Below are 8,583 nucleotides of genomic sequence, written 5' to 3' on the forward strand. Positions count from 1 at the left end.
GTATACCCTGATGACGTCACGTGAATCACTGTTCTGGCATCACGAAGTGCACCAAAAGACAAGAAACGCCGAGAGAGAACAACGCGCTCGTAGTTTTTGTTTTTTTGTTGTATTTTCAGAGGCTGTTAGGGGCTCTTTATAAAAACAGGGCGTGCAAACACAGACACAGGAGAGTAGTCAAGACATCAGAAACGCCGCTAACAACTGAAATTGAATCACACAGCGGCGGAACCGAAGGTAGACACAAATATTTATCTGCGCATTTTCACGTATACAAGAGGCCATACCTATCAATCAAGTGCGAGTAGTGGTCTACGTGAGAGATAGCCGTTCACTTTCTCGACTTTTCTCTTATGTCTGTGTTTCCACGTCATGTCTTCTTAACATGAATACAACTAGCTCAGCTATATTCTAAGTTTGCCATTCTCTTTACTTCTGTATTTATTTATCGATTTACTCGAGTAAGAATGCAAGGAAAAAGTGTACTAACGCACCGAGATATATATATAGATATTGTCTACTTTATTTATTTATGCACAGTGTACTAGGTCCAAGATTCCAAGAATATGCTATCCAGCGAGTTGGGTCGTCGCCCTTTAAGGCTGGAGGTCGCGGCAGCGTTAAGGTCAGGCAATACTCGTGATATTTCTGGAGAAGAAAAAGATACTACAACTTCTGGGGAGCTATTCTCGATGCGTTCATCCAAAGGAGATGTCCACAGTCCATTTCGGCAGAGCGCATTCAGTGATTCGAAAAAGCGGTGAGCCGTGATGTCACCTCGCTCTTGACCACGTCGCCGCACCGAACCCGCCAGCACATTCATAGCGTAAGAAGAGAGTGGACGAAATGCACAGAAACAGGAACTTTTGAAGTCTAAATTTGCATATTGACACAAGGTGGTTTCAAACTACGCGCCCAGGCCGATCTGTACGCCCTCCCAATTGTTTGTGGCATATGTGCGAAAGAAGGTAAATGTGTGACCGAGAGCGCGTGCCTGCTTGACCCAGGCCAAAACAGCTGCGCGCGAACCACGCGGGACACAACCAGAGGAAAAGAAAGAAGAGGTGGAGCTTTTAGAGCTGGAAGAGGACTCTTCTCCAGAGCTGCTCGGGACTTCCGTTTTAGTTATCTCCTGCTTCCTTCTCGGGCACAAGTTCGCCCAACTCACTATAGTTCATTAAAGTGTGCCTTTTAACTGTGCGTTACAAATCTGGTGGAGGTGCTGGGTAGGATGCCAAGCCCTTCTCGAGTGACCGAACGCAGTCCAGAACCACAGCGACTTGAACCCAGCGAGCTGACGCCTGTTCATCAGCGCTGCAGTCGACGCCTACGTGGTGAGGCTCCTGAGTTTTCACGTTTGTCGGATTCTCTTAGACCCTTAGCGGCTGTGAACGGCGGCGCTACCGACATGACAGCTCAGCTCACACCAGCTAACATCGTAGTGAATCCCCCATTGACGCCGCAGCCTTTTCACGGCGACACCTACGAAGACGCAGAGGATTGGCTAGAACAATTCGAGCGCGTTGCGAAGGCCAACGGATGGGAAGCAGATCGCAGACTGGGACGCGTTTACTTCGCGTTGGAGGATAACGCACGAACGTGGTTTGAAAACCACGAATCTGCCATGCCGTCATGGGATGACTTCCGACGGGAGCTGCTTACCACTTACCCGAGTACAGATCGCAGAGAAAGAGCCGAAGCTGCTCTCCAAGCAAGAAGCCAGCGCAACAACGAGAGCGTGGCCATGTATGTGGAGGACATGTCTCGTCTATTCCGCCGAGCGGACCCAAACATGAGCGAGGACAAGAAGCTGCGTCATTTAATGCGAGGGGTAAAACAGGAACTGTTTGCCGGACTTGTTCGCAGCCCGCCGCGCACCGTCGCTGAGTTTTGTTCCGAGGCGGCTGCAATGGAAAGAACGCTACAACAGCGAGCAAGAATGTATAACCGAGAGATGAACATCGCCTCTTTGGACGCATTGCCAGCAGCCTTCGGAAACAGTATGGAGATGTTGCGTGAGCTGGTACGATCTGTAGTACGAGAAGAGCTACAGAAACAGAGACTTGGCCAGAGCGCTCCAATACTTTCGTCACTGGCCGACGTGATACGCGAGGAGGTCCGACAGGCGGTCCAGGAGCCTCAGACAAACGCACATACAGAAGTGCCACTACAGCGTCAGCAGCCCAGTGTGTCCTATGCCGATGCCCTACTGCGAGGAACTTCCGGACATGCACACGTCGCAGCCACTACTTCGACACATCACCCGATGTATCCAAGCACACTGCAGCCACCACCCGAGAGGAGACTCAGAAAGAGCGATGTCTGGCGCACTCCCAATAGGGTACCCCTTTGTTACCACTGTGGGGAGGCTGGACACATCTACCGCATGTGCCAATATCGCCAGGCAGGACTTCGTGGTTTCCCTGTAAACGCACCGCGACCACGAAATGGTGAGCGCCCCATCGAAATCGAGGAATACCTCTCGAGTCGTCAAAGCTCACGTGGCTTTCAGCAACATCAACCTCGAGCAACGACGACGGGGAGGTATCGGTCGCCAAGCCCCCGCCTTCCAGCAAGCTCTCCAAGACGCCGTTCACCAAGCCCGCGCCGGGAAAGCTAGAGTCAGCGACCTGTGGAGGCAAGGCCGCTGTCGACGCTGACGCAGAAGAACCTCCATCGCCGACGCTGAACGACGACGACAGACTCGGAAACCGGTGTCGTGGTAGCGATGTTGCTTCAGATTTACGCGTGTTTATTGATGGTTACGAAGTCACTGCACTGGTAGATACAGGCGCAGATTATTCAGTAATGTGTAATGAGCTTTCGAAAATGCTGAAGAAAGTGCTGACGCCTTGGAAGGGACCACAAGTTCGCACAGCAGGAGGGCACCTCATCGACCCGACGGGAAGATGCACCGCAAGAATTGGTATACGGGGCTTCACATACGTCGCCAGCCTTATTGTGCTGCCCGAATGCTCAAGAGACTTGATTATCGGCATGGACTTCTTGCAAGCTAACGGCGCTGTAATCAACTTGCGAGAATCTTGCGTCTCATTCTCAACGAGGCACGCTATCGCAACTTTCGACACTGAAGAAGACGTTTATGACCTCTGTATTGCGGATGACGATGTCATGATACCGCCGAGATCAAGCATATCTGTCGCAGTAACCAACAGAGCGTTCAGTGACTTCGAAGGATTTGCCGACAGCAACACCGACCTGATGCTTCAGAAAGGTATCTGCATGCCACGAGGCCTCGTTCAGCTGCGTAGCGGATGTACCAACGTTTTGCTTACAAACTTTGGAAACGAGATACAACACATCGCAAAGGGAACCGTCATCGCCAGTCTGAATGATTTCGTCCAGGTTACGGAGCTGAACACTTCTGAAACCACGACATCTGATTTACAAGATGTGGACTCTGTCCTGGCAGCTATCGACATCGAACCAGGACTACTGCCCCATCAAAAGGAAGAAATAGAGAGACTTGTAAGGGAATTCTCCGCATGCTTCTCGATGTCATCCAAAGTCCGTCGTACACCTATCGCCAAACATCGCATCATTGTCGATGAGTCGGTGAGGCCTATATACCAGCATCCCTACCGTGTGTCACCTAAAGAAAGAGAGGCTATAGGAAGTCAGGTTCAAGAAATGCTCAAGGATGACGTCATTCAGCCGTCAGCAAGTCCCTGGGCCTCACCTGTTGTGCTTGTGAAGAAAAAGGATCAGACCTTGCGTTTCTGCATTGATTACCGGAAACTGAACGCCGTCACTAAACGGGCATGTTTATCCTCTTCCAAGGATTGATGACACTCTGGATAGGCTACGAGATGCGAAGTATTTTTCCTCGCTGGACCTTAAAAGTGGATATTGGCAGATCGAAGTTGACGAAAGAGATCGCGAAAAGACGGCGTTTGTGACACCGGACGGTTTATACGAGTTTAAGGTTCTTCCCTTTGGCCTTTGTTCAGCACCCGCCACCTTCCAGCGAATGATGGACACAGTGCTCTCAGGTCTGAAATGGCAGTCTTGTCTGGTTTATTTGGACGACGTCGTAATCTTCTCTGCTACCTTCGAGCAACACGTGGAAAGGCTGCGGGCTGTGCTCACCGCTATCAAGTCAGCAGATTTGACGATAAAACCTCAGAAATGCCATTTCGGCTTCCGTGAACTCCTTTTCCTCGGCCATGTCATCAGTGCGGAAGGCGTCCGCCCAGATCCTGGGAAGACTGAGGCCGTCGCAAAATTTCCAAAACCAACGGATAAAAAGGCCGTGAGGCGATTTTTAGGTCTTTGTGCCTATTACAGACGATTCGTCAAAAATTTTTCGCGAATCGCTGAACCGCTGACTCGGCTGACAAAAGAAGATGTGCCCTTCGTTTGGCTTAGTGAACAGGAGGATGCCTTCAATGAACTACGGAATTGCCTTCAAAGCCATCCTGTTCTTGCGCATTTTGACGAAGAAGCGGAAACAGACATCCACACAGATGCAAGTAATGCAGGTCTTGGGGCCGTACTTATTCAATGGCAAAATGGACAAGAACGAGTCATTGCGTACGCCAGTCGAACTCTTTCGAAAGCTGAGGTGAACTACTCAGCGACGGAAAAAGAATGCCTCGCTGTGATATGGGCTATCACCAAGTTTCGACCATATTTATACGGCAGGCATTTTCGAGCTATAAGTGACCATCACTCACTTATGCTGGCTGGCCAATCTCAAGGATCCGTGTGGACGGCTTGCAAGATGGAGCCTACGATTACAAGAATACGATATCACAGTCGTATATAAGTGCGGTCGCAAGCACAGTGATGCTGATTGCTTGTCACGTGCTCCGATTGAACCCGCTGCCTCTACTTCCGCCGACGACGGACAGGATTTACCATTCTTGGGGGCTGTGACAACATCGCAGATGGCACATCATCAGCAATCTGACCCGGAACTACTACAATTGAATCAAGTACTACAGGGAGGGTCTGGCGATGTTCCACGAGCCTTCGCCCGCGGCTTGTCGGCGTTCGTTCCTCGCAATAACGTCCTATATAAAAGGAATTTTGAGAAACAATACAGCGACATTCCTGCTTGTCGTCCCTTCACCTCTGCGACCAGAGATTTTGGAGGCTTGCCACGACGATCCATCAGCTGGACACTTAGGAGTAAGCAGAACGTTAGCACGCATCCGCACTAAATACTACTGGCCGAAGTTGCTAAGCTCTGTGCAACACTATGTCAGAACTTGCCGTGACTGCCAAAGACGCAAAACCCCACCGTTGAAACCAGCAGGTCTCCTTCAGCCTATAGAGACACCAGAGGTCCCCATTCGCACAAGTGGGAATGGACTTACTGGGCCCATTTCCTACGTCGTCATCGGGGAAGCGGTGGATCATAGTTGCGACCGACTATCTGACTCGATATGCGGAGACAGCGTCTCTTGTTAGAGGAACGGCCGTTGAAGTGGCCGAATTCTTCGTCACCAACATCGTACTGCGGCATGGCGCTCCTACTGTGCTAATCACGGACCGAGGAACCGCGTTTACGGCTGACCTGATAAAGTCCATCATGAAATTGACGCACACCAGTCATAGGAAAACGACAGCATATCATCCACAAGCAAATGGACTCACAGAACGACTGAACAGAACGTTGGCTGATATGTTGTCGATGTACGTGGACATAGAGCACCGTACATGGGATAAAATATTACCCTATGCAACGTTCGCGTATAGTACCGCAATGCAAGAGACTAACCGAATGGCGCCGTTTCAGCTTGTTTTCGGCCGGACAGTTACCACACCTTTAGATGCTATGCTACCTGTTGATGAGGTGACAGAGAATGAATATGACGTCAGTGACTATATACAAAGAGCTGAAGAAGCAAGACAGCTGGCGCGACATCGTATTCACCAACAACAGAAAGCCGACACGCATCGATATAATCTGCGACGGAGAGACGTCCAGTATGCACCGGGAGACAGAGTATGGGTGTGGATTCCCGTACGGGTACGTGGCCTATCCGAAAAGCTGCTACGCCGCTACTTTGGTCCATACAGAGTGCTCCGCCGTCTTGGCTCCGTGAATTACGAAGTTGTTCCGGAGGGACAGGAAATCTCATCCCGACGGCGGCATCGCACAGAAATTGTGCATGTCGTCAGAATGAAACCTTACTACGACAGGGAATGAACCATCGAGGACACCACACTGCTTGACGGCAACTGCAATCACCAAGAGGTGTTGTAAACGATCGCCTGGAAACCAGTTGCTTCGGCATCGGGACGATGCACTCTCGAAAGGGGGGTAATGACACAAGGTGGTTTCAAACTACGCGCCCAGGCTGATTTGTGCGCCCTCCCAATTGTTTGTGGCATACGTGCGAAAGAAGGTAAATGTGTGGCCGAGAGCGCGTGCCTGCTTGACCCAGGCCAGAACAGCTGCGCGCGACCCGCGCGGGACACAAGTAGAGGAAGAGAAGAAGAAGAGGTGTAGCTTGAGAGCTGGCAAGAGGACTCTTCTCCAGAGCTGCTCAGAGACTTCCGTTTTAGTCATCTCCTGCTTACTTCTCGGGCACAAGTTCGCCCAACTCGCTATAGTTCATTAAAGTGTGTTTTTTTGAACTGTGCGTTAGAGTATGATCAACAAGTCGCTTCCTTCAACTGAACGGTCTCTATTGCAGGAGGTGCTCGCAGGCTAGGCCTCAGTTTTTGACTTTGCCCAAGACGAGACGTCTACCGTTACGCCACCGTCTTCACGTACGCAACACCGCATCTATACAGGCCAAGCACCACCAATACGCCAGAAGCCCTATCGCGTATCGCCTTCCGAAAGGAAAGTCATCGCTGAGCAAGTTGAAGACATGCTAAAGAAGGGCGTCATACAAGAATCGTGTAGTCCGTGGGCAGCTCGTGTCATTCTAGTCAGGAAGAAGGATAATTCATGGAGATTCTGCGTAGACTATCGTCGCCTAAATGCCATTACAAAAAAAGACATCTACCCTTTGCCACGTATAGATGACGCCGTGGATTGCCTGCATTCTGCCTCCTATTTTTCTTCTGTTGACTTGCGTTCTGGGTATTGGCGAATTCCTATGCATCCCCCAGATAAAGCGAAGACGGCCTTCATAACACCAGATGGTATTTTTGAGTTTAACGTTATGCCCTTTGGTTTGTGTAACGCTCCAGCGACATTCGAGAGATTTATGGATACAGTACTCCGTAGACTAAAATGGGAAATTTGCATGTGCTATTTAGATGACGTGATTTTCTACGGAAAGACTTTTCAAGAGCATAACCACAGCTTGTCACTTGTGCTTGAATGCTTACGCGAAGCTGGCCTTGTTTTAAACTCAAAGAAGTGTCATTTTGGAGAACGTCAAGCCCTTGTATTAGGCTTTTTCGTGGATAAAGACGGCGTATGGCCAGACCCACAGAAGACCGCAGTGGTTCGCAACTTTGAGCAACCACGAACAGTGACCTGCGAAGTTTTCTGAGTCTGTGCTCATATTTCTGCCGATTTATTAAGAACTTCGCACAACCTGCCTCCCCACTGACGTCCCTTCTTCATAAAGACACACCGTACTTGTGGGATGATAAATGTGAGTCTGCATTTCAACAGCTGAAGTTTTTATTAACTTCAGGACCCATCCTGAAGCATTTTGATCCTGACGCTTTCACTGAACTTCATACTGATGCTAGTGGCCTAGGTGTTGGTGCTGTGCTGGTCCAACTCTGCAACAGCCGTCAGCACGTCGTAGCATATGCCAGTCGGACACTGACCAGAGCAGAGAAGAACTACACCGTCACCGAGCTCGAGTGCTTAGCAGTCGCCTTCGCCATTCAGAAGTTCCGACCGTATCAACATGGCCGCGAGTTCACAATAGTGACCGATCATCACTCACTATGCTGGCTTGTAGGACTTCGCGACCCGTCTGGCCGGCTGGCTCGTTGTGCGTTGCGCTTCCAAGAGTACAGCTTTTCTGTGACCTATAAGAGCGGACGATATCACACGGATGCCGACTGCTTATCCCGCCTTCCTTCAGTACACACCAATGCTGACGACGATGACATTGATGACTATTTAGTTTCTGTCTTGTCCGACTTCCCAGATACCAGTAGCTTCAAACGTGAGCAACAACACGATCCTACCCTGAAATCCTTGCTCGAAGCTGCACGTAACTCCGCCGACAAGCACTTTACAATTTCAAATGGCTTGCTGTACAAGAGAAACTATTCAGCCGATGGCCTCCCGTTGCTTCTAGTGGTGCCGGAAAGCCTGCGTCAGGTCGTCCTTCGTTCTATGCACGATGACATAACATCCGGTCATCTCGGTTTCACACGTACGCGTGAGAGGTTCTACTGGTCGAAAATGTGGAAGACCACAAAACAGTACGTCGCCAGCTGCGCTATATGTCAGCGCCACAAGCAATCCACCACTGCTCCGGCAGGTTATTTGCAGCCCATCTCACCACCGACATCCCCTTTTGAAAAAAACGCCAGGCCTGCGCTGAAACCGCAGCACAGTCACAGCGAAAGCTGGAAGAGCGGCGTTTCTAGAGCCCGTTGTAAGCTCTCTTGGGGCTACAATACAAGTAC

The sequence above is a fragment of the Rhipicephalus sanguineus genome, chromosome 4, assembly GCF_013339695.2.
Source record: "Rhipicephalus sanguineus isolate Rsan-2018 chromosome 4, BIME_Rsan_1.4, whole genome shotgun sequence".
In the NCBI taxonomy this organism is placed as follows: Eukaryota; Metazoa; Arthropoda; class Arachnida; order Ixodida; family Ixodidae; genus Rhipicephalus; species Rhipicephalus sanguineus.